The sequence below is a fragment of the Meriones unguiculatus genome, chromosome 7, assembly GCF_030254825.1.
Source record: "Meriones unguiculatus strain TT.TT164.6M chromosome 7, Bangor_MerUng_6.1, whole genome shotgun sequence".
NCBI lineage: Eukaryota > Metazoa > Chordata > Mammalia > Rodentia > Muridae > Meriones > Meriones unguiculatus.
In genome coordinates, this window is record NC_083355.1 from 14,347,505 (window position 1) to 14,370,198 (window position 22,694).

General features: G+C 47.4%; 1 long non-coding RNA gene across 1 annotated transcript; it reads left to right on the plus strand.

Moving 5' to 3' along the window:
• Nucleotides 1–702: 702 nt before the first annotated feature.
• Nucleotides 703–21,944, plus strand: LOC132655108 (uncharacterized). The gene is made up of 3 exons (XR_009592742.1): nucleotides 703–853; nucleotides 19,022–19,354; nucleotides 20,613–21,944. It is a non-coding gene; the product is annotated as an uncharacterized LOC132655108 (long non-coding RNA).
• The last annotated feature ends 750 nt before the right edge of the window (nucleotides 21,945–22,694 follow it).

The window sequence follows — 22,694 nt, forward strand, 5'->3', positions numbered from 1 at the left end:
CCAGCATTTCAAGAAATTAGTTAAGTGAAATTGCTAATTTTGAGTCAGGAGGCATGGTAGTACATGCTTGCAATTCCAGCAGATAAAGGCAGGAGGGTCGGGAGTTCAAGAGCAGCCTTACCTTTGTAGGGTTTGAGAGCAGTCTGGGCTCAAACCAAACAAACCAAAAGAAAAACAAAACAGCCACAACAAAAGCTGGAATTTCATCTCAATTTTAAAAATTTAAACTCAGAAGAGATGTTTAAGATTATATATATATATATATATATATATATATATTTTTTTTTTTTCTCCTTGTCTCTCTTGCTAGAGAGAAGCAAGAATTTACAGAATTTCTGATGTGCCTAAACCTATTCCTGGTTCTTGCTTCTAGGTTATTTGTGTCTTTCACCAATGACCTTCTCTCTCCCACTCAAGTGTGCTTGATATGTGTGTGTGTGTGTGTGTGTGTGTGTCCTTGTGTACTTTGTTCGGTGAGTATTTGCATGCCCCTGTTCAGCTTGCTTACCGTATATATGCGTGTGTGCGCACTGCTGCCTCTGGCCCCTGCAGGCTTCTGCACACACAACCCCCCTGCACTGCTGAGTCTGCATCTCTGCAGCCTGCCCCCCAGCTGTCCCCGACAGGAAGCCAGCCTTCCTGGGGTCTTGAGTCCGCAGAGCAGGAAGGAAATAGAGGCCTCAGAACCATCAGATAGGCTGCAGCTGACTCCAAGGAGGCGACCGTACCTCCCAGAACAACCCAAGGCGGCACCCATCCTCCCAGAGCCAGACTGGAGCAGGTTTCCAGAACTGGACCCGAAACCTTGGCGACGGAAAGAGAAGCATCCACTCTGCTTTGTGCACTAGGCAAGGTCAGTCCTCAGCTTTTCAGCTGTAGTTTCCTCCCTGTGAGGCAGAAATAATAAAAGAGCCTTTCCCTCAATTGTTGTGGGATTCAAAGTCTTAAAAAAAAAAAAAAAAATTGCCAGGTGTGGCGGGGCAAACCTTTAATCCCAGCACTCAGGAGGCAGAGCCCAACAGATCTTTGTGAGTTCCAGACTGGTCTGGTGTACATAACAAGTCCAAGCCAACCAGGGCTGCATGATGGGACCCTGTTCCAAAGAACTCAAAGACACAAACAGCAGTGATGTGTGTGTGTGTGTGTGTGTGTGTGTGTGTGTGCACATGTGTGTCCCATGACATGCATTCATAAGTCAACCTTTGGGAATTAATTCTCTCTCATGGGTCCCAGGAATCAAACTCAGGTTGTCACACTTGGCGCACGTGCCCTAACCCACTTGGCCGGCTCACGGTCTCACCCATGCATTTCTTTGTGTGAATGGGTGTTTTGCTGCACGCATGCCTGAGTATCAGGTACATGACTCAAGGCCAGAGAAGGCCGGGAAAAGACATCAGGTCCCCTGGTACTGGAACTACAGAGGGTGTGAGCCACCACGTGGCTGCTGGGAACTGAATCCAGGTCCTCTGTAAGAGTAATCGGTGCCTGAAAACAATGAGCCCTCTCTCCAGCCCCCACCTCTCACCCCTGTTTTTATTTAATTATTTTATTTATTTAGTTAGTTAGTTGTTAGTTCGTTTGGTTGGCTGGTTTGGTTTTTCGAGACAGGGTTTCTCTGTGTAGCCTTGGCTGTCCTGGACTCACTCTGTAGACCAGGCTGGCCTCAAACTCACACACACCTGCCTCTGTCTCCCTGAGTGCTGAGATTACAGGCATGTACCACCGTGCCAATCTTGCAAAGTAGGATTAAAAAAACAAACAAACAAAAAAAAAAACACCTAAAACACATTTTATGTGGTAGTGGGTGGGTAGTGTGTGTTCCTCTTTGTGGGCATGTGTTCCTGTGTTCATGTGTATGAATGCTTGTGGAGGCCAGAGGCTGATTCTCAGCGCCTTCCTCTAGTGCTCTCTTTTCAACGGGAGCTCTCCCCGAACCTGGAGCTTACTAATTCAGCTAAAATAGCTGGCCAGCGAGCTCCGGGAATCTTCCTCAGCACTGGGACTCCAGATGACAGCCATGCTCGGCTCTCTACCTGAGTGCTGGGGATCCGAACCCAGGTCCTCAGGCTTGCAAAGAGTCGTCTCCCAGCCCACAAAGAAAGAAAACAAATACAGACAAATTAACTGACACAAAAGCCTTGTTTACAGCCCTCACCAGACCTCCCCTGAGCCCTAACAATAGACCTTCACATAATAGTGAGTCCAAGTGTCCCAGAAGACAGAGCAGAACCACTGGCTGATTTATCAGTAGTTGTTAAAATTCCTCCGTGCCCACAATTGAATTCTTTTCAGTGCAGCCCCCCTCCCGCTTTTTCTTTCCTGGCCCTTGAAGTGCGTTCACTCGCCCGACTGAGTTATATGAAGGCTTTATTTATAAGAGTGTTTCTGACCCTACAAATAACAATGAGAAGTGGATGGTATTTAAGGTTTTTTTTTTTTTTTAAACATCAAATAAAGCTGTTCTTGCTGGAACTCTTAGAGATGAGGAAGAGGCTCCAGCCCAGGGCCCAGGACCAGCGCATAGCATAAACCAACCAGAGCAACCCTGAGCCTTCCTGACTCTCTCGCGCTTTCTAGTCTGCCTCCCCCCCCCCCAACTTGGCCCCTGTGATGCTTGGACTTAATTGTCAAATTGACACAGCCTAGAATTACCTGGAAAGGAAGGCTCCATGAGGAAGATCAGGTGGGCCCGTGGGTGTGTCTGGTGGTGGAGTAATAGATTGCAGAAGACCCAGTTTGAAAGTGGGCGGCGCCAGTCCCAGGTTTGAGCTCCCAGTTTAGAGGGGCCGGGAAAGCTTACTGAGCGCTCAGCATGCACACACACATTTTCTCCTCGCTCAGGGCCACGGACGTCAGTGGCCAGCTATTGAACTTCCTCCCGCCTTCCCTTCAGCGAGCCTGGGATTTGAAGCTAAACTAAATAAACCCTTTCTGCCCTAACTTGCCTCTTGTTGAGGGTATTTCGTCACAGCAACAGAAATGAAACCTCTCTCCCTCAACTACTTCTTTTGACTGTCCTCACCCCTGTTCAGCAGGAGTCTCAAGAACTTGAAAAAAAACAACACAAAACTGTTCTTACCCATTGCTTTGTTATTGTTGATGTTGTTATTCATGTTATTTGAGACCAGTTCCTCCTAGGTACCCCAGGCAGCTTCCCACCCATGATCCTGGGTACCTGAGTTAGAGGTAGTCATCACCACCCCTGGTTTACCAGGAGTCTTATCTTTCATTCCTACCTTCCGGAAGTTCCCTTCAGATGCTGCATTTCCTCCTCCTTCTTCTCCTTTTCCTCCTCTAGGCTCCCCAACCCAGATCTCCCAGGCCTCCAGGTGGTCCCAATATCACCACTTAAATTGTAACTGAGATGGTCCTAGTGAAAGGGCTCTGGCGATGGCTCGGTGGGTAAAGGGATTACTGTGCAAGCCCGGAGACTGGGGTTCAGATCCCCAGGACCCAGGAGAGAAGCTGGAGTGAAAGCTGGTGTCTGTAACCCTAGCTTGTTCAGAGGCGGAGCCAAACGGATCCCAGGAGCCAAACTGAGCCTAACCAAGAGAGCAGAGCGAGCTCCAGGTTCAGTAAGAGACCTTGTCTCCCAAAAAAGACCCAGGTTCAACCTCCAGCATCTACGTGGCAGCTCACACCCTCTTCTGGTCTCCACAGGCACCAGGCACACACATGCAGTGTGCACAGACATACATGCAAGCAAAAACGCCTGTACACATAACTTAAAAATGACAATAAGGCGGAGCCGTCAAGATGACTCAGTGGGTAAGGGTGCTTGGAGCCAAAGCTGACAATTTAAGTTTCATCCCTGGGGGAAGAAGAAAAGCAATTAATTCCCTCAAAGTGTTCTCTGACCTCTGCATTGCACAGAACGGCAAGTCCCTACCCCATAAAAAAAAAATAATAATAATAATAATAAAATAAATTTTAAAAAAAGGAATAAATGTTTAAAAGCAAAAAAGGTAGAAATCAGTTGAATATGGCTGGCAATGACATCTGGCCTCTGGCCTACACACACACACACACACACACACCCCTGCAGACAGACAGACAAACAACACACACAGATTACTCTAATTTAACTTTCATTACAATACAAATTAGTTGCACACCTCAATATTGATTCTCTTCTCCCCTGTTTTTCAGCTAGAATTCAGCCCACAGGCTTGCAACCATAAATAAATTGCCCTGGAACAAAGAGTTTGTTACAAAAGCTAGTGTGGGGGCGGGAGCTGCAGATGAATGGCTAAAGTTTTCATCTGGTTTACTCCAAGCCCTGAGTTCAATTCCCCCCACCCCCATAAGGCCAGGTACAACCAGATGAGATGGTGCACACTTATGACACCAACCCTGAAAGGAGGAGGCAGAAGGACCAGTTTAATTATACAGTCAAGTCTCAGGCCAGGGGGTTGGGGGGAGTCCCTGCAGCCAGATATACATTCTAAGAGATAGAATTTATAAAAATCATTTTAAATATAAATAAAATTTACCTAACCCATGCAAAAAGTCATAAGGCCCAGGATGGTTTGGCAAAGAGAACAGAGATAAACTAGGATTTTTTTTTTCATTTGTTTGCTTATTAATTTTCAAGACGGGGCCTCACTGTGTAGCCTTCACTGGTCTGGGACTCCCTGGGCAGAACAGGCTGCTCTTAAGCATGGTACAGTCCTCTTGAGTGGCTGGGATAAGTGTGTGAGCCCCCATGCCTGGCTGAGGGAGGAAACTGTAAGGACTTCAAAGCCTGTTCTGTGTCTGTGTTTTTGTTTGTTTGTTTGTTTTTCTTCTTTCTTTCTTTTTTTTTTTTTTTTTTTTTTAAAGACAGGGTCTCAGCCTGGAATTCACTGTGTAGTCCAAGTTGGTCTAGAACTCACAGAAATCCACCTGCCTCTACCACCACATGCTCCCGACCCCCCTCATTACAGTGAAGTTTTAAAAATCAGGAAATGAATCCTGGCGCACCACAGCTCACTCACTCATAGGTGATTTTTAGATTCGGCCAGTTGCTGCCTTGGTACCAATATCCTTTGTAGTCTTGCTGCCCTGTGTCTGTGTTTCCGAGGATCAAACACCAGGCTTGTGCATTTGAGTGAGCCCTCTGTTATACTGCAGGCACTTCTATTGTTTTTTGTTGTTTTTTTTTCCCCTCCACTACCTAGAAGCATTTCTTTCTTTTCCTTGCATTCCCAGCCTTGAGATTTTGGAGGAGTGTGTTTCCCGTTAGAAACATCTGATTCTTCTGTACTGATTAGACTGGGTCTGTGTTCTGGGGACGGAGTGACTCCCTAAGGACTACAAAGCCAGTCTCGGACATCCTAGTAGAAGCTAGCCTCTGTCGATTTGTCCCGTGAGAACTTTGATCATGGTCAACACGGTGTCTGCCATCATTTTCTTTTTTTCCCCCCTATTGCAAAGTTGCTATTTTTCTCTTTGTAAAATTAAATGGTTGGATCTGGGCGCAGTGGAGCACACCTGTAATCTCAGCACTCAAGGAGGCAGAGGCAGGAGGATCTCTGAGAGTTCAAGGCCAGCCTGGTCTACAAAGCAAGTCCAGGACAGCCAAGGCTACACAGAGAATCTCTGTCTCCAAAGACCAGCCAAACAAACAAAAACTAAAGGGTTGGGGTGACAACTCATTGTTAAGACGCTTGCCTGGCCACACCTGAAGCCCTGGGTTCCATTCCCAGCAATGTGACAAGAAAAAAACAAGTAAAGCCGTACAAAACAAATACAAAACAAGTGTGAGAACTACTTTGAAACTGGGAGTAACTTGCTAATGCTTTGTCTTTCGAACAGTAATTTTGGGCAAGTGTTGATAATCTTTGTGTGAATTATTTGTTGTGATGATTGGCTAATAGTGATTTTTTTCCCCCTTCCATTTATTTTTTGGGGGTGGAAGTAGAGAGTGCTTGTGACACATCGCACGTGTGGAAGTCAGCTTGAAGGAGTCAGTTCTCTGCACCATGCAGGTCACAGGATTTGAACTCAGGTCACCAGTACTGGTAGCCAGCACATTTATCCTGAGCCATCCTACCAGTCCTTCCTTTTGTTTTTTGTTTTTTGTTTTGTTTTGTTTTGAGTGTTTCTCTATGTAGCCCTGGCTGACCTGGAACTCTGGCTAGCTGGCCTCGAACTCAAGTGTCTGCCTGCCTCTACCTCTTGAGTGCTGGAATTAAAGGAGTGTGCCACTATGTCTGGTCCTTTCTAACGATGATACATTAGTAATCATGTACACCTTTTCTCTTCCAAAGAGGACTGAGATCAACTTAGGGAGTTATAAAGGCAGGAACCCAATCCTTGCTTTTGTTTTGGTTTTGGTTCGTGTTGGCTTTGAGAGTCTCAGTGGTTAGCCCAGGAACTTGCTTTGTAGCCAGAGCTGGGACAGATGAAGAGATGACTAAATGGTTAGGAAAACGTGTTGCTCTTGCAGAGAACCCAAGATGGAGTCCCAGCTCCCCTGTGACAGCTCACAACCATCCATAACTCCAGTTCCAGGGGATCTGATGCCCTCTTCTGGCCTCTGCAGACACTAGACACACACATGCGATGTACATACATACATACATGCAGGTAGAATAATCACACACAGAAAATAAAATGAATAAATCTAAAGGGAAAAATTAAAGATATATAGACAGTCCCAGCATTAGGAAGGTTGAAAGCTTTGCTTTAATCCCACCACTCTGCAATCGGGGGCAGAGGCTGGCAGATCTCTGAGTTTCTAGGCTGGCCAGGCCTACACAGTGAGTCCCTGTCTGCAAAACAAGCAAGCAAGCAAACAAACAAAAAAACTAGAACAGGGACTGAGGAGATGGAACAGTAAATCAAGCGCTTGCCACCCAAGCCTGACAGCTTGGTTTGGATTCCCGGAGCCTATGGAAAGCTGGAGGCATTTGTACCACAGCATGACCTGCTGAGGGAGGGGACCCAGGGAACAGCAGGACAGACCAGAGGATGAGACCCAACTCCTGATTCCATGAAATTACAACTCCTCATTTAGACATACGTGTATGTGTGTGTGTATTACATAAATATATTTATATGCATCATCCATTCATCCATGAAAATACTGTAGAAACAGTTACAGACCAACTCCAAGTCCTTTTTTTTTTTGGACTCTGACTTAAAATCTTTTTGTATGCTCATCGGTATCCAATGGCCCCAGTGAAGTGTTCTAAGTTGCAAGCAGTTTCATTTAACGTTATCTCAGGGACAAACATTTCTTAGCTAATCAGACTTCCTCTTTCAAAAACAAAGACACACTGAGCTTTGTATTGAATTCACACTCACCCCCTTTAAAGTGCTCCATTCGAGCCAGCGAGATGACTCATTGGGTAACGTTCCTCGTAACCAACCAGACCTAAGGATGTGAGCCTAATACCAGCCTGGGCCTTCACAGAAATCTCAGCCTGACCTAGCTGTGAAGACCTTGTGTTTAAACAAGCAAACAGAAAAACAGGGGTAGAGGGGCGAGATAGTTCAGTGGGTACAGGTGCTTCCTGGCAAGCCTGCCTACCTGAGTTCATTCCCTATGACCCACGTGGAAGACCCCTCACTCCCACAAGTTGTCCTCTGACCTCCACACGTGCAGTGCAGTACCCATGTGCTGTGGCATATGTGCTCTCTCTCTCACACACATACACACACACACACACACACACACAGTATCGTATGTACCCAATACATAATGTATTCAAGAGAACCCTTGTGACCTTGTGCCTATTTAAAGTCACTCCCATTCTTTCTCCAGCCCCTGACAACCACTAATCTTCCAGTGTGCTGGGGCTCAACCCAAGGCCTTGGGAACGCTGGGCCATCACGGCACCTCCATGATGGATCTGTCTGCCCTTCACCCTTGCTTGCTCTCTGTCTCTGCAGAGCTCCCCTTCCTGAACAGACCCTAGAACGCGCGTCCATTGTGCCCAGCTCTCGTCTCTGAGCCTAGGGTTTTGTTTGTTGACTGGCAGCCCTGTGACAATGCGGCGCTAACCTCTCGTGGTCAGCATCCCTCTCCGAGGGTGAAGTCCGGAAGGGCCACCTGCAGTGCAGTGCCCCTCACCGTACCCCTGTGTGGAGGTGGCACATTGTCCCTGTCCGCTCACAGTTGATGGGGACCTGCGCCTCTTGGGCCGCGGTTGTGCGACTCATGGTGCTCTGAACAGTCTTCACAGGTCTGTATGAACGTGCAATGTCAGTTCTCTGGGCGTGAAGGAGCTGGATTGTGTTATGGTTAACAATTTGAGAAATTGCCCAATTCTCTACAGTGATTACAGAATTTGCATTCCAACGGTGATTTGGGGTTCCACCTTTTGTACATACTCACCAATTTGTGCTTTTTAAAAAACATTGATTCGTTTGTTTGTTTATGTATTTGCTTGGAAACACCGTCTCTCTGTGTAGCCCCGGTTGGCCTGTTCCTCATTATGTAGATGAGGGCCAGCTGTATTAGCTTACTTTCCGAAACAACTCAGATAGGAAAGGGTTAATTTGGCTGCCGCCAAGTCCTGATTACAGAGCATCACTGCAGGAAGGCAGGGCAGGACCCTGAAGCAGAGACCACCTGGGAGAAATACTATTCTCTGGCTTCCTTCTGCATTCTGCACTCTTCCTCAGTCTGTTTTCTTGTACACCCCAGCCTCACCTGCCCGCGGAGGGCTCTGTGAGCGGAGGACTAGGCCCTTCTGTATCACACGGGAACCAGCAAAATGCCCCAGAGGCTTGCCCGCTGGCCAGTCTGATGGAGGCGGTTTCTCAGCTGAGGTTTGCTCTTCCCAGATGACTCCAGCTTGTGTCAAGCCGACAAAAATACCGGCACACTGGCCGGGAACTCACATGGCCTACCTCTGGTTCCTGAGTTTCAGGATCGCAAGCATGTATCACTCTGGCTATCTATTTTTATTTTATTTATTTATTTATTTATTTGTTTGTTTTGAATGTCTAAGTTTATGGCCAACAGTGAGAATTGAATCTTGTTCCTCTGCAAGAGCAGTGAGCACTCTTAACAGCTGGGCTACCCCATCCCACCTCCCCCCACCCCACCCACGCTGGCCTTACTATATCCTTTACTCTCTTCTTCTCTTCCATAGCCTTTCTACTGCTTGTGACATGATACCTCATCAGGTCTTCTTTCTTTCTCCCTTTCCTTCATTTTTTTTTATTTCATTATTTGAGTTCTTTTTATTAAAAAAATTTTTTTACACTTTATTTTTATTTGATGTGTGTGAGTGCTCTGCCTTCACGGAGTTGTCCTCAGGCATACAGACCTTGTGATGCTGTGCATGTGTCGCCATTCACACATAATAGTTATACACACGTAACTATTATATAAAAAAAAAAAATGTTAAGGCTTGCAGAGATGGCTCCGCAGTTAAGAGCGCTTGCTGCTCCTCCAGAGGACTAAAGCGCAATGCCCAGCACCCACATTGGGTAGCTCGTGACTGCCTGTGACTCTGGCTCCAAATGCCCTTTCTGACCTTAGTGGGCACCCACATGCCTGTTCGAATATTCACACACAGACACGGAGACATACAAACAAGTGAAAATAAAGTTGGGAGGTAGCGGCACAGGCCTTTAATCCTAGCACTCAGGAGGTAGAGGCAGGTGCATCTCTGAGTTTGAGGCCAGCCTGGTCTACAGAGTGAGTTCCGGGGCAGCCAGGGCTACACAGAGAAACCCTGTCTCGAAAAACAAAACAACAACAAAACCCAAAAATAAATAAATAAATATTATTTAAAAAGTTTTTTTTAGATCTCACAGTTAGGGCTATGATCTATTTTGTGTTGATTTTTTTTTTTTAATTTCCTGAACCAAATTGAATGGCATCACCACCCTCCTGGTTTCCATATTAAAACTCATTTTTGTACATATTTCTTATTGGTTCTGTTTGTCTGGAGGACTCTGATACATCAGTCCAAAGCCTGACTCCACTGGACACATAAGCAATCATATTTTCATTAAACATAAAGGAAGATCCAGAAATCTTAACAATCATATAAATTCAGGAATAAAAGTAATTGATTTTTAAAGACATTTGTTTATTAATTTTCTTTCTTCCCCTCTCTTCCCACATCTCTTTTGCCTGTGTTTGTGTGTGTGTGTGTGTGTGTGTGTGTGTGTGTTTGTGTGTGTGTGTGTGTGTGCGTGCATGTAAAGAACAGCTTGTGAGGGGGCTGGAGAAATGGCTCAGTAGTTAAGAGCACTGCCTGTTCTTCCAGGGGACCCAGGTTCAATTCCCAGCACCCACATGGCAGTTCACAACTGACTGTAACTCCAAGATCTGACACCTGCACACACACATACATGCAGACTGAACATCAATGCACATAAAATAATAATAATAATTTAAAAAGATTGTGAGAATTGGTTCTCTCTTTCCAACGTGTGGGTCCCAGGAATAGAACTCAGTCCTCGGGATTGGCAGCAAGCAACTCTGCCATCTTTCAGCCCCATGATGAGGTCTAACCATGTCATTCCATCAAAGTTCATCTTTCTGAGCTCCTTCTCCCAACCAGGACTTGATGTTCCAAAGCCTCCTAGGCTTGTCTCTGGTGCTTCAAGGTGTTCATCTTGGGGTGTTTCTGCTGCATGCTAGAAGAGCAGATGTCACTCCTTGCTCTGAACTCCAAAAGGGAACACTGCTCCGCTTGCACCACGTAAAATCTGGGTCCATTTGTGAACACAAGGTCTAGGAGGTGGCACAGCAGGAGGAGGTGCTCCACAGGCCTAACAACCTGGGTTCATCGGCAGAACCCAGGTAAAGCTGGGGGGACAAGGAAGGGCCCCCCAAAGTTATCCTCCCACCTTCACAATGGCACATGTGCCCCTCACACTAATAATAAATCAATAAATGGAATTCAAAATATTATTCCATTTTTTTTCTCCTTAGTAATTCAGAAAGTGTCTAGAGGATTCTATGGTGTCCTGAGGGGAGAAATCCCTGGTGAATCTTTTTTTGTTTGTTTGGATTGTTTTGTTTGTTTGTTTGAGACAGGGTTCTTCTGTGTAGCCTTGGCTGTGTTTGACTCACTTTGTAGACCAGGCTGGCCTGGAACTCACAGAGGTCTGCCTGATTCTGCCTCCCAGAGTGCTAGGATTACAGGTGTGTGCCACCTGTGCCCAGGCTTCTGGTGAATCTTTTATGGACTCCCTTACCAGCTCCTTCCTCACTCTTTCCTGCAGTCACCACCCTTCCCCCACAGAAGTCAGCCAGTCTCCATCTCCATCCTGTCTGTGTCTTGCAGATTTCCCTCCGATGTCAAAAAGTGTCCATGGCTTTGCTCTGCGGACCACAAGTGCTTCTCCATTCCCAGGGGGATGCCAAGAGGGAGCTCCTGTTTCAAAGATGGAGAGATGGCTTAGGGTGGAGGGAGGTTCTTGGTGTTGGGGCTTGTTTGCCCTCCAATAATTAGAACCAAACATACTTGGCCTTGGTTAATTTTCTCTTCAAATTCTCTGGATAACAATGTATTCTTGTTATCAACATGGCATTGAGTCAGCTTGCTGTAAACTAATGCAGGAAGATCTTCTTTGCCCACAGTCTTACCTTGACTGGCAGTGTTCTCTGAACGATCCAGATTGCTAGGGAGTTTCTTCCCCAGCTCCAACAGTGCTGTAGCACTGAGCTACACTCCCAATTGGGAACTATCCCCTTTTGAGTCAGGAAGGAAGTCCAGCTCACCCAGGCTATTGGCAGCTTTGCTATTTACCCCAGCCTGCCTCACCTCCCTGAGGCTAGGAAAGAGCCCCAGGAAGTGAAGTCTGCTCACTTCTAGAAACTGAGCCAGCATCTTACGATTTACACCAGTACCTCACCCTTCCTAAGGCTGCAGCCCTTTAATACCGTTCCTCACGTTGTGGTGACATCCAGCCATAACATTTTTCCCATTGCTACTTCGTCTAATTTTGATTTTTGCCACTGGTATGTATTGTAATGTAAGGTCTGTGTTTTCTGATGGTCGGGTAGGTGCAGGAGAGTTTCTGCAAAGTTTCACAGCCCTCCATCCTGTGGCCAGAGTCAGTCTCCAGGAGAGAATTGAAAGCTTATCTAATCGACATTCAAGGGAACGGAAGAGCCTTCAGAACAAATACTCTTAGACTCCGGGTGGGCGTAGAGCACACTCAAGGTCCCAGGACTGGCCTGTGTAGCAGAAATGGATACATTCTGAAGAAATGGTGTCTGGTGTGTTCCTCCATTAGCTATCAGACTACTGAAAGAATTAGAATCTCCCCCAGAAAAGTCCTGCTGAGAGAAGAACGGGCTCAAGCCTTGGGGGCCACTCTTGTCCTGAGGAAAAGCTGGCACCTTGTCAGATCACCTTGCTGAGACCTGTTGTTGAAACAGTGATGGGCAGGAACCTCACCTCACCTCATGCACATTTCTTGCTTTTGACTTAATCTCTCCTTCACTTCTGAATCCCAAAGATGGACTTGGGGTGGGGGGTGGGGGGGTCACTAGATCTCTTTCTCCCTGGTCCCTTGGTTTTCTATGGAGCTCTGACTGTCCTGGAACTCAATTTGTAGACCAAGCTGGCTTTGAACTCACTGAGATCCACCTCCCCTCTGCCTCCCAAATCCTGGGATTAAAGTTGCATGCCACCATGCCTGACTTTCTTTTTTCTCTTATGAACTGACTGATGTGGATGCTGAAAAGTGAGCTAGGGTCCTCTGCAAGAGTTTCAAGTGCTCTTAGCCACAGAGCCTTCATGGATGGATGGATGGATGGATGGATGGATGGATAGATAGATAGATAGATAATTATATATAAAACTATATATGTAGATGTATACATATAAATATAAGACATCCCGGTCCTGGTCCCCTCTTTCATCTCCTCCCCCTTCCATCAAACCCCTTTTCCTTCCTGACCAGGCCCTTTCCTATATTCATTTCATTTTTCAAAAGTAATATTTTGCTTTGTTTTTTTGTTGCTTGAGACAGGGTTTGTCTATGTAGCTCTGGCTGTCCTAGAACTTGCTCTGTAGATCAGGCTGGCCTGGAAGTAACGGAGAGCCACCTGCCTCTGCCTCTGAGTGCTGGGATTAAAAGCGTGTGCCATCACAAACATATTTTTAATTGAGATGGCTCTTGAGTGGCTCAGGTTGGCCTCTAACTTGCAACGTAGCCAAGGCTGCCCTTGAACTCCACATCTGTCAGCCTCTCCCTCCTGAGTGCTGAGATTATGATCATGCGCCATCATACCCAGTTTTTATGATCATTGTTTTTGTTTGGTTGTTTGTTTGTCTGTTTTTGTTTTTTGTGGCCTGATACTCTAACAGTCGCCTGCACAAGCATGGGTAGCATTAGTTATTTCCTGGGGCAAAGGCAATCAATTAACCTGCGGCTACCCCACTGGGGAACAACCATTAACTTCAGATAGCTATCAGAGAGGGTGTGGCTTTCCAAGCCCCTCCCCCATCTGTTACAGAATGCTGACAGCTCTGTTGTTTATTTTCTTTCTTAAGGTTTACTTCAATCTCTGAGGCACGCTTAGCAGGTCTGGGACCGCATTCTTGCTTTGCAAGTGTAAGGACTCTTGAGTTCAATCCCTAGTAATGCCCAAAAGTTGTCCCGTCGCCCCCGTATGCATGCCATGGCACACATGCACACACAAATACACCATAAAGAAACAAATACATCCAGATATATGATAAGAAAGAAAAATAGAAAAGACCATTGAAGAGAAAGCCCACAGGGGACAAGCAAGGGTATGAGCCACCAGCTTAGGCTTACTTTGTCTCTTTCTAGACTTCGCTTCCTGAACGTTAGGGCCTGGACCACCCTGAGGTGTCCGTGTGGGGACCTCGGGTGTAACCAGCACTCCACTTTAGGCAACATGCTGTTGACAGGTGGTTGTTTCCCAGGACAGGGGGCAGACGGGAAGTCTTCATACCCCCTCTCAAGTTTGCTGTGAGCCTCAAACTGCTCTAGAGAAATTACAATGAGAGGTGGGGATACACCTGCCTATGTTATAAAACACTTGGGGAGGCCTTTAATTCTAGTACTCAGGAAGACAGAGGCAGGAGGATCACTGTGAGTTTGAGGCCAGCCTGGTCTACATAGTGAGTCCAGGACAGCCAAGGCTATACAGAGAAACCTTGTCTTGGAAAAACAAACAAACAAACAAACAAACAAAATCACTTCGGGAGCCTGCCATGGAGTTACACACTTTTAATCCCAGCAATCAGGAGGCCCAGGCAGGCTCATCTTTGTGAGCTCGAGGCCAGCCTGGTCTACACAGTGAGTTCCAGGACAGCCAGAGCTACATAGTGAGACCCTGTCTTGGAAAAAAAAAAAAAAAGAAAACAAAACTTAGGGGATGGAGATGTTGTTCTTTTGGTAGAATTCTTAGCATGTACAAGGCCCTGGGCTCAATCCTCAGCACCGGTAAACCAGGCATTAATTTTTTTCTTTAGTTATTATTATTTTAAATGTGTATGGGCGTTTTGCCTTTGTGTACATCTGTGAATCACATGCGTGCCTGGTGCCGAAGGAGGCGAGAAGTGGGCATCTGATCCCCAGGAACTGGAGCAACAGATGTTTGTGAGCTGCGATGTGGTGCTGGAAACGGAACCCCGGTCCCCTGGAAGAGCAGCCAGTGCGCCTACCCATTGAGCCATCCCTCTAGCTTCTTCTTCCCAGTGCTGGTGTTACAGGCTTGCACCCCCGCACCCTGGGAAAGCAAACTCACTTGGCCCACAGGCCTGGAGGTTCTAGTCCAAGACCACAAATTCCGAGAGGGAAGCCGAGGGCTCCCAACGGGCACAAGATGGAAATAGCTTGGTTAGCAACTAGTTACTTCTGGTAGCTGGGAGGCAGAGGCAGGCATATCTCTGTGATTTCAAGGATAGCCTGTGCTATGTTGTGAGTTGCCGGAGAGCCAGGGCCACACAGGAAGACCCTCTCACAAAATAGCAAAAACAACATGAAAGCAAGTGGTCAAATCTCATACAGGAAGCCAGAGGAAGAATGGAGTCCCACAATCCCATGATCCCATGCTTGCTTTCTCCTCCTCTTCTCCTCCCCCACCTTCCCTTCTTTCTCTCTCTGTCTCCTCTCTTTCTCTGACTCTCTCTCCCCCTCTGTCAAAATTTTCTCCACCCTTCCTCCCTCTCTCCCTCCTCTCTTTTTTTCCTCAGAAGGTCAAATCTAGCTGGAACTCCCCATACACGCCAGGCTGACCTTGAACTCACAGCGATCTTATTGCCTCTGCATTCTCAGTGTAAGCCACCACAAATCCTCTCAATGGTCATACTGCCTGTGATAGTCCCGCCCGGGGATGAAGCCTTCAGCCGGAAGAAACTCTGTGCAAGGACTGGCCACTAAGGAGGTCGGCTGTGGAAATATCTCTGCTTTTGTTTGTTTGCTTGCTTGCTTTTGAGACAGGGTTTCTTTGTGTAGACTTGGCTGTCCTGGACTCAATTTGTAGACCAGGCTGGCCTCGCACTCACTGAGATCTGCCTGCCTCTGCCTCTGCTTCCCCGAGTGCTGAGATTACAGGCCACTGCTCTCCTTACCACTGTTTTCGTCATCAGGCAATCTCTGGTCCAGATGATGACTGGGTCCAGACTCAAATGCTGTCACTTACAATGACTTCTTACCTCTCAGTCTGCTAGAAAGCGCTAGATCCTCAGATTTCATGACAGCTGAAGAAAAACAGTGTGGAACTACGCAGTGAGACATTCCCTACACACCACACACACAGACAGACACACACACACACACACACATAGTAACAGGATGCAGCCTGTCCATCTTGGCTGCCAGGGCAGGGATTTGGGTTTCTTTGGCTTCTGCGCTGTTCTTGGATCAAGGCCATCTAGGGAAACTGAGCAAGTACATGGGTCCGTGGAACTTGGGCTGGGTCCATCAAGGACACAAAAAACAGATTATCCAATCCTCTCCCCCAAGTGGGGCAGACAAAAGTGCCGTTGATGTCGAAGCTGTGGAAAGCTTCACAAGGGCCCATGGGAGGAAGCTTGGCAGGGCCAGCTCTGCCTGAGCCTGGGAGGGAGCAGTGAGCTGGGGTAAGATCCAGGCAGTGCTCTGCCTGAGCAGTGAATACCCTGCACTTCTCAGCATCTCAGGAAAGGCACGGCCTGCCGCTGACTGTGCCAGGGTCCAGAATTCTCTTAGGGGGAATATCACCCATGGAAAACTGCTCATGACTTAAGTTTTGTTTGGTTGGTTTTTATTCTGTTAATTGATTGATTGATTGATGCTCATGACATAAATTTTGTTTGGTTGATTTTTATTACATTGATTGATTGATTGATTGATTGAGGGTAGGGTCAGGCAAATGAAGCCGAGAGGACAATTTGCAGGAGTCAACTCTTTCCTTCTACCCTGTGGCTCCTGGGGATTAAACTCAGGTCATCAGGCTAGGCAGCATTCTTCTTAAACACTGAGCCATCTCACCAGCGCTTGATCTGTTCATTTTTGAGACAGGCTTTCTTGTAACCCAGGCTGGCCTCAAACTAAATCTGTAGCCCAGGATGACCTTGAACTTCTGCTCTTCCTGGCCCCACCTCCTGAGTGCTGGGATCTGAATGTGTCACCCTGTCTTTTTCCTGTAGTTTGGGGAGAACTGAAACCAGGGCCTTGGGCATTTAGGAAGTCACTCTACATTTCTACCCCTGCTTATGATACAATGAATGGAAAAGGCAACACATACACTTTACCTATATGAAGTTTTTTCCAATGATGTATTTATTTAATTTTTTTTTTAAAGTGCATTGGTGTTTTGCCTGCATGTATGTCTGTGTGAGGGTGTCAGATCTTCTGGTACTGAAGTTACAGACAGTTGTGAGTTGCCATGTGGGTGCTGAGAGTTGTGAACACGGGTCCTCTGGAAGAGCAGCCAGTGCTCTTAACTGCTGAGCCATCTCTCCAGCCCTTTCCTTCCACTTTTTAAAAGCATGGATTGAATAGAAGGAAATACTATCAGTGGTAATATATATGTACATTTTTAAATCTCCTCTGTGTCTCTCTGTTTTTAAATGTTCCCAGTGCTGCGAAGTTTTCTTTGGTCCCTATAAACACATTCTGTAACAACAGGCATTATCCTACACTGCACAGATCCTGAAATCTCTCAGTATGGGGAAAGATGGGGGCTGTGGGGGAAATTTTTTTAAAAAAGAAAAGGGTGGGGAATGAGATTCAGAAATATTTGTTGGTTTCAGCATGCTGGTAGTGACTGGGGAGCTCCTGGAAGGCCCACCCATTCTCTCTGTCTCTCTGCCTCAGAGTTTTCTCAAAGCTGCTCTGGTTTCTCGGATTCCCAGCCTGTTTAGCAAGAACCACCATAGGAGATGTTATTTTCCCCAAGAAAAAGAAGTTCAAAGCAGAGTGAGCCAGCCTCTGGCCTCTGCTCCCTGCCCTCCATCCCCCTCACCTTGATAGAAAACCTTTGATATGGGCTTATCACAAAGGCCTCTGGCACTCTGAGAGTGGGATTCAAACCCCCTAGGGCCCGGCCTGTTGGCTGCCTGGGTGGGGCTCTGCTCCCAGTTATTTAAGCCCTCCCTCTGTCTCCTCAGCCGTGCTGAGACCACGTGGCTAACAGCAGCCATGCAGAGGATAATGACATAGACAGAAGCAGCCCTTCAGAAGCATTTGGCTTCTCCTCTAGAGGAAAAACTGAGCTCATCCTGAGAAAGGGACGAGTTAGGGGCGCTACAGCAGTCTCTGGATTCCGCAGGAATCTATTTACTGGCCTTAGAGAATAGTCATAGGATTTCTGTAGGCTTTAATTTTTCAAAGTTTTGCACTTTCTCCCATGAATGCCACAGGAAGCCAGTGCCCGAGGCACCTCAGAAGAGCAAAATTACACCCCCTTTCTAGGTCGGTTTCCTCAGAAGCTCCTCCTGGGACTTGGGAGGGCCAGCCTGAGCCTGGGGATGGAGCAAGCCATGTACTGTGGTGGCTTCAGGAATGAGCAGCCTCTGAGAACACAGGGAGGAGGCCCAGGGACGTCTGAAGCTGAGGGAGGGAGGATTGGAACTGGCCCCATCTTAAGGGAAAAGCAGGGGAAGAGAGCGGAGGTTTGTCCTGGTGCCAGCTGTCACCTACCACTTCAGAAGGGAACAGCGGGATGGCACCTTGAACTACCAGGGAGGGCACTGCCCCAATGCTATGACCTCTTGAGGTGAAACAACACCAAAAGGAGAACAGAGAAGGATAGGGAGGATCCTGGTTCCCCATTGTCTTGTAGTCAGGGCCTTGACTGAGTGATTGAAGCAGCATCGCATGTAGCCCAGGCTGGCTCCAAATCCCCCCAATGTGGCCAAGGATAACCTTGGACTTCTTTTTTTTAAGATTTATTTTGTTTTAATTATGTGTTTGTGTGTGCCTGTGTGCTGGTGTGTGCTGGTACCCCTGTAGGCCAGAGGCATTGGCTTCCTAGCAGCTGGACTTCCAGGCAGTTGTGAGCTGCCCAGGGTGGGTGTTGGGAATTTAACTTGGGCGGTCTGCAAGAGCAGTATATGCTCTTAACCACTGAGCCACCCGTCCACCCCAACCTTGAACTTCTGAGCCTCCAGCTTCAGCCTTCCAAGGGCCGGGATTATGCGTGTGCACCGCCATGAAATGCGTAGGGACTACTGGGGATGGAAGGCAAGACTTCATTCATGGAGGGCATTCTGCCCCCTAGCCCACCTACCCAGCCTGCATCAGGGTCTTAGTAATCCTGCTGAGTCTCGGTAAAACATCCTTATCTGGACTGGAGAGACAGCTCAGAGGTTAAGAGCACTGGCTGCTCTTCCAGAGGTCCTGAGTGCAATTCCCAGCAACCACCTGGTGGCTCACAACCATCTATGATGAGATCTGGTGCCCTCTTCTGGCCTGCAGGTGTACATGCAGACAGAACATTGTATACATAATAAAGAAATAAATCTTTTAAAAAAAAAAAAGGAAGAAAGAAAAAGAAAACCACCCTTAATTAAAAAAAAAAAAATCCTTATTCTTAGGAACCCCTCCAAGTATATTTAGACCCTGAATGAATTTTGCTTTCTTATCATCTCTCCAGACCCAGGTGGCTCCATCCTGATGAAGCTCCCTCTGCCATATTGATCCTAAAGAAACCCCAGCCCAGCTCACCCACAGGTCACTGGCACAGGAAGTATGGTGGGATTCACACCCACTCCTCATACCACTTGTGCTACCCAGACGCTCCTTCCCCTACCCTGACATCCGGCCTCTCCTGGAGTGTACCTCCCTGCTCCTCACCTGCCATCTGATGGCCTATTTGAAAACTGTGGTTTCAGTTGCTCTTGACTGTGAAGACAAATGGAGCCCATGACACATAACAGTTTCCTTTGAGACTGAAACATTTCATCGTGCCTGGAAGCTCTTCAAGCAGGTAAGTAAACAACTCAAAGTAGCTTCAGGAAGTCCCTGAAACTGACCAGATTCACTAGGCTCCTCAGGGCCAGAGTAAGCAGTGAAAGCTGAAAAGTCCCCTTCAGAGTAACTGAACCAAGCTGCAAAGACGGCTGCAAAGAGAGCAGGCCAGCTGCCTGGAAGAGGTTTAGAGATGAGAGTCACTTGTAAAGGACTCTTCAGCCTGTGCAACTGCCCACAGGATGTGCAGCATGCTCCCTGTTCCCAGCTTTTCTGAGCTGTCACCATGTTGGGGTGGGCTTTGGTCATGCAGAGTCACTGTTGCTACTGAATGTAGCCCCAGTTGAAAAACAAAAACAACTCATTGCTTCACCAGGCTGGACTTTGATGATATCTGTACTTTGCTCTGTCATGGGCTTCCTATCTGGTGTAGATATGTTACATCTCCTTAGGAAAAACTTTGTGCAGCCCTAACTTCAGGACCTTGGCACAGAACAGTATTTAGGGATAAGACTTTTAAAGAGGTAATTAAGGCCTGGGAGTTGTGGCAATGATCCCTGTAATCCTAGCGTCCAAACGGCAGAGGCAGGAGGATTGCTCCAAACTTAAGGCTGACATGATCTTCATAGCAAGACCCAATTAAAAAAAAAAACCCTCAAAATATCAAAATGAAACAAAACACCCCCAAACTAATGTAGGTGAAGGATGGAACCTTGTTGGTGTAACACTTGGTTAGCTTGCTTGAAACGCTGGGTTAGATCCTCAGCATGGTGTGGTAGGCACGGTGACAGACTCCTGGAATCCCAGTTCTCAGGGGCTAAAAAAGGAGGTGTGTGCGACAGAACTTTCCCAGGTCCACTCACCCCAAGTGGGGAACCCACAACAGATAAAACACCATCAACCAATGAGTTTCATTGGGGGTAGTTACAGGAATGTGGGTGAGGGGTTACCTACAGAAGCAGAAATGACTCAGACAGCTGCATCACCAAAGGTCACTGGAGCACGGGTGAGAACTCTCGAACCCGGGAACTCAGAACACACTGCACAGCTTGTGGTGGCTGAGTAGGTTGGAGAGTGTCCTTTTCAGGTGCCTCAGTTGGTCTATACCTCTTCCAGGCAGCTGGTATGGTCTGAGCATCTTCTAGGCAGCTTGGCTCTGCTTTCTGAAAGGGACTCTCAGCTTTTATTACTTGCTCTAGCGGGAGGGGCCTAGTGAAACTGGTCAGTTTCAGGAACTTCCTGTAACTAATTCAAATTGTTTACCTATCTGCCTAAAGAGCTTCCAGGTGGATCAGAAGTTCAAGGTCATCCTCTGCTACATTATGAGGCCAGGTTGAGCTACATAAGAACCTGTCATCATCATCATCATCATCATTGTTCATCAACCAGAAAAATAAGCTAGTGAACCTCCCTTTGCAGGAGCCAATATCCATATCTTTCTGTGTCTCCTATTTTCTTGCTGGGCTCCTTTCCGAGCTTCTGTACCCCTGGCCAAGAAGGAAAATCCCCATACGGCTCAGCCACCACCTCTCCTGCTGTCCCCAGATTCCTGGGATGTGACCCAAGCTCTGGACTGGTGGCCACACACCAGTCACCTGGGCAACCAGGCACACTTCAGCAAAGAGAAACAGAAGCTGCTTCTGGCTGCCCTTTCCTGGAGAGTGTGATCTGGAGGCTCAGAGAGTCCAGGCCTTTCTCCTCCAGGAGCAGGAGGTCCAATGACAGTCTCCCCTTGGTGGCCTCAAGGCCCGGTGCAGAAGCTAGTATGAATTTCATAAAAGACCAAACCAGGCAATGGGGTTGCATGGCTATAGTCCTAGCATGGGGGTGGGGTACCAGGGAGCAAGGAGGAACGGGAGTTCAAGGCCAGCCTCTGGCATGAAACAAGCTGGAGGCCAGCATGTACTATAAGGGGACTTTGACTCAAAAAACTGTGTGTGCGTGTGCTCAAGTTTGGGAGTTGGGTGAGGGTGGAGTGGGTAAGGAGAAGGGAGGAAATCACTGAGATGGGTCATGGAGTAAAGGCTTGTCACCAATACCAAGAACCTGAGTTTGATCCCTCAAACCCACACTTGCAGGAGAGAACTCACTCCTGTAAGTTGCTGTCTGACCTCTACATGCATTTTGTGGTACAGGATCAAGCATATGAGCATATACATGCCTGTACAAACACACACACACACACGATCGATACATGCTTGAGGGAGCACCCTTGGGAAGATGGAAAAGGGTCTGGGAAAGAAAGACAGGTGTGGGCAGGAGCCTGAGGGCATGTTTAATTTACCTAATCCTAGGAAGGCAAAGGCTCCTCTGGTGGGATTGCAGGTTTGCACTGTCACTGGGTACCGTCACACCCCGTGACACTGATTGCACTGTCAAACACCTCTAGCCAAGGTCACAGGTAGCATCATGTTCATTTTAGAAATGAGGATGCTGAGAAAGACTAGAGCTCTTACCCCAGGGACAGGGAGCTATAGTGATGAAGTCTGGGTGCTGGTGCAGAATCTAGGCTCCCTCTGTGCTGCACCAACCGGCCCTGGGACCCAGGACCCTCAAACACCTCTTTTAAAGGACTCATTTAACACTCCGAGGTCTCATCTGCAACACCACCGTGCCCACTTCCTCCTAGCTTTGCTTCTGTCTATTCAGGGAACTCTGGACCCTCGAGCTCTTGTCCTTGATGAAATGAGGAGCCTTGGGGAAAGGAAGGAAGGAAGGAAGGAAGGAAGGAAGGAAGGAAGGAAGGAAGGAAGGAAGGAAGGAAGGAGGAAAGAAAGAAAGAAAGAAAGAAAGAAAGAAAGAAAGAAAGAAAGAAAGAAAACCCATCATACCTGTCCCTAGGGGCCTGCCTTTTGGGGGCCTGGTGATGGTGGTGCACTTCTTAAATCCCAGCACTGGGGAGGCAGAGGCAGGTGGATCTTTGAGGTGACGGCCAGCCTGGGCTACAGGGCGAGTTCCAGGACATTTGGGGTTACACAGAGAAACCCTGTATTGAAAAAGAGAACGAAAGAAAAACAGTGAAGAGAAAATGAGTGTTTGAGGGAGTGGAGGATGGAGAGACTGGCTCAGCCGACATTGGTTGGTCTTCCAGAACCCACAGGGCAGCTCACAACCATCAGTCCCCAGGGGATCTGATGCCCTCTTCTGGCCTCCCCCACCACCAAGATACGAATGATGCCCAGACATTCATGCAGTTGAAACACCCATACACAAAAACAAACAAACAAACAAACAAACAAACAAATAATAAATAAAAGCATAAAAGCTAATGAAAAGTGGCGAGCAAAGCACTCTTTCCATTTAGCAGGAACACGGAATGACAGTGTAGAGACGATGGGAGTCAATGGAGAAGAACCAGG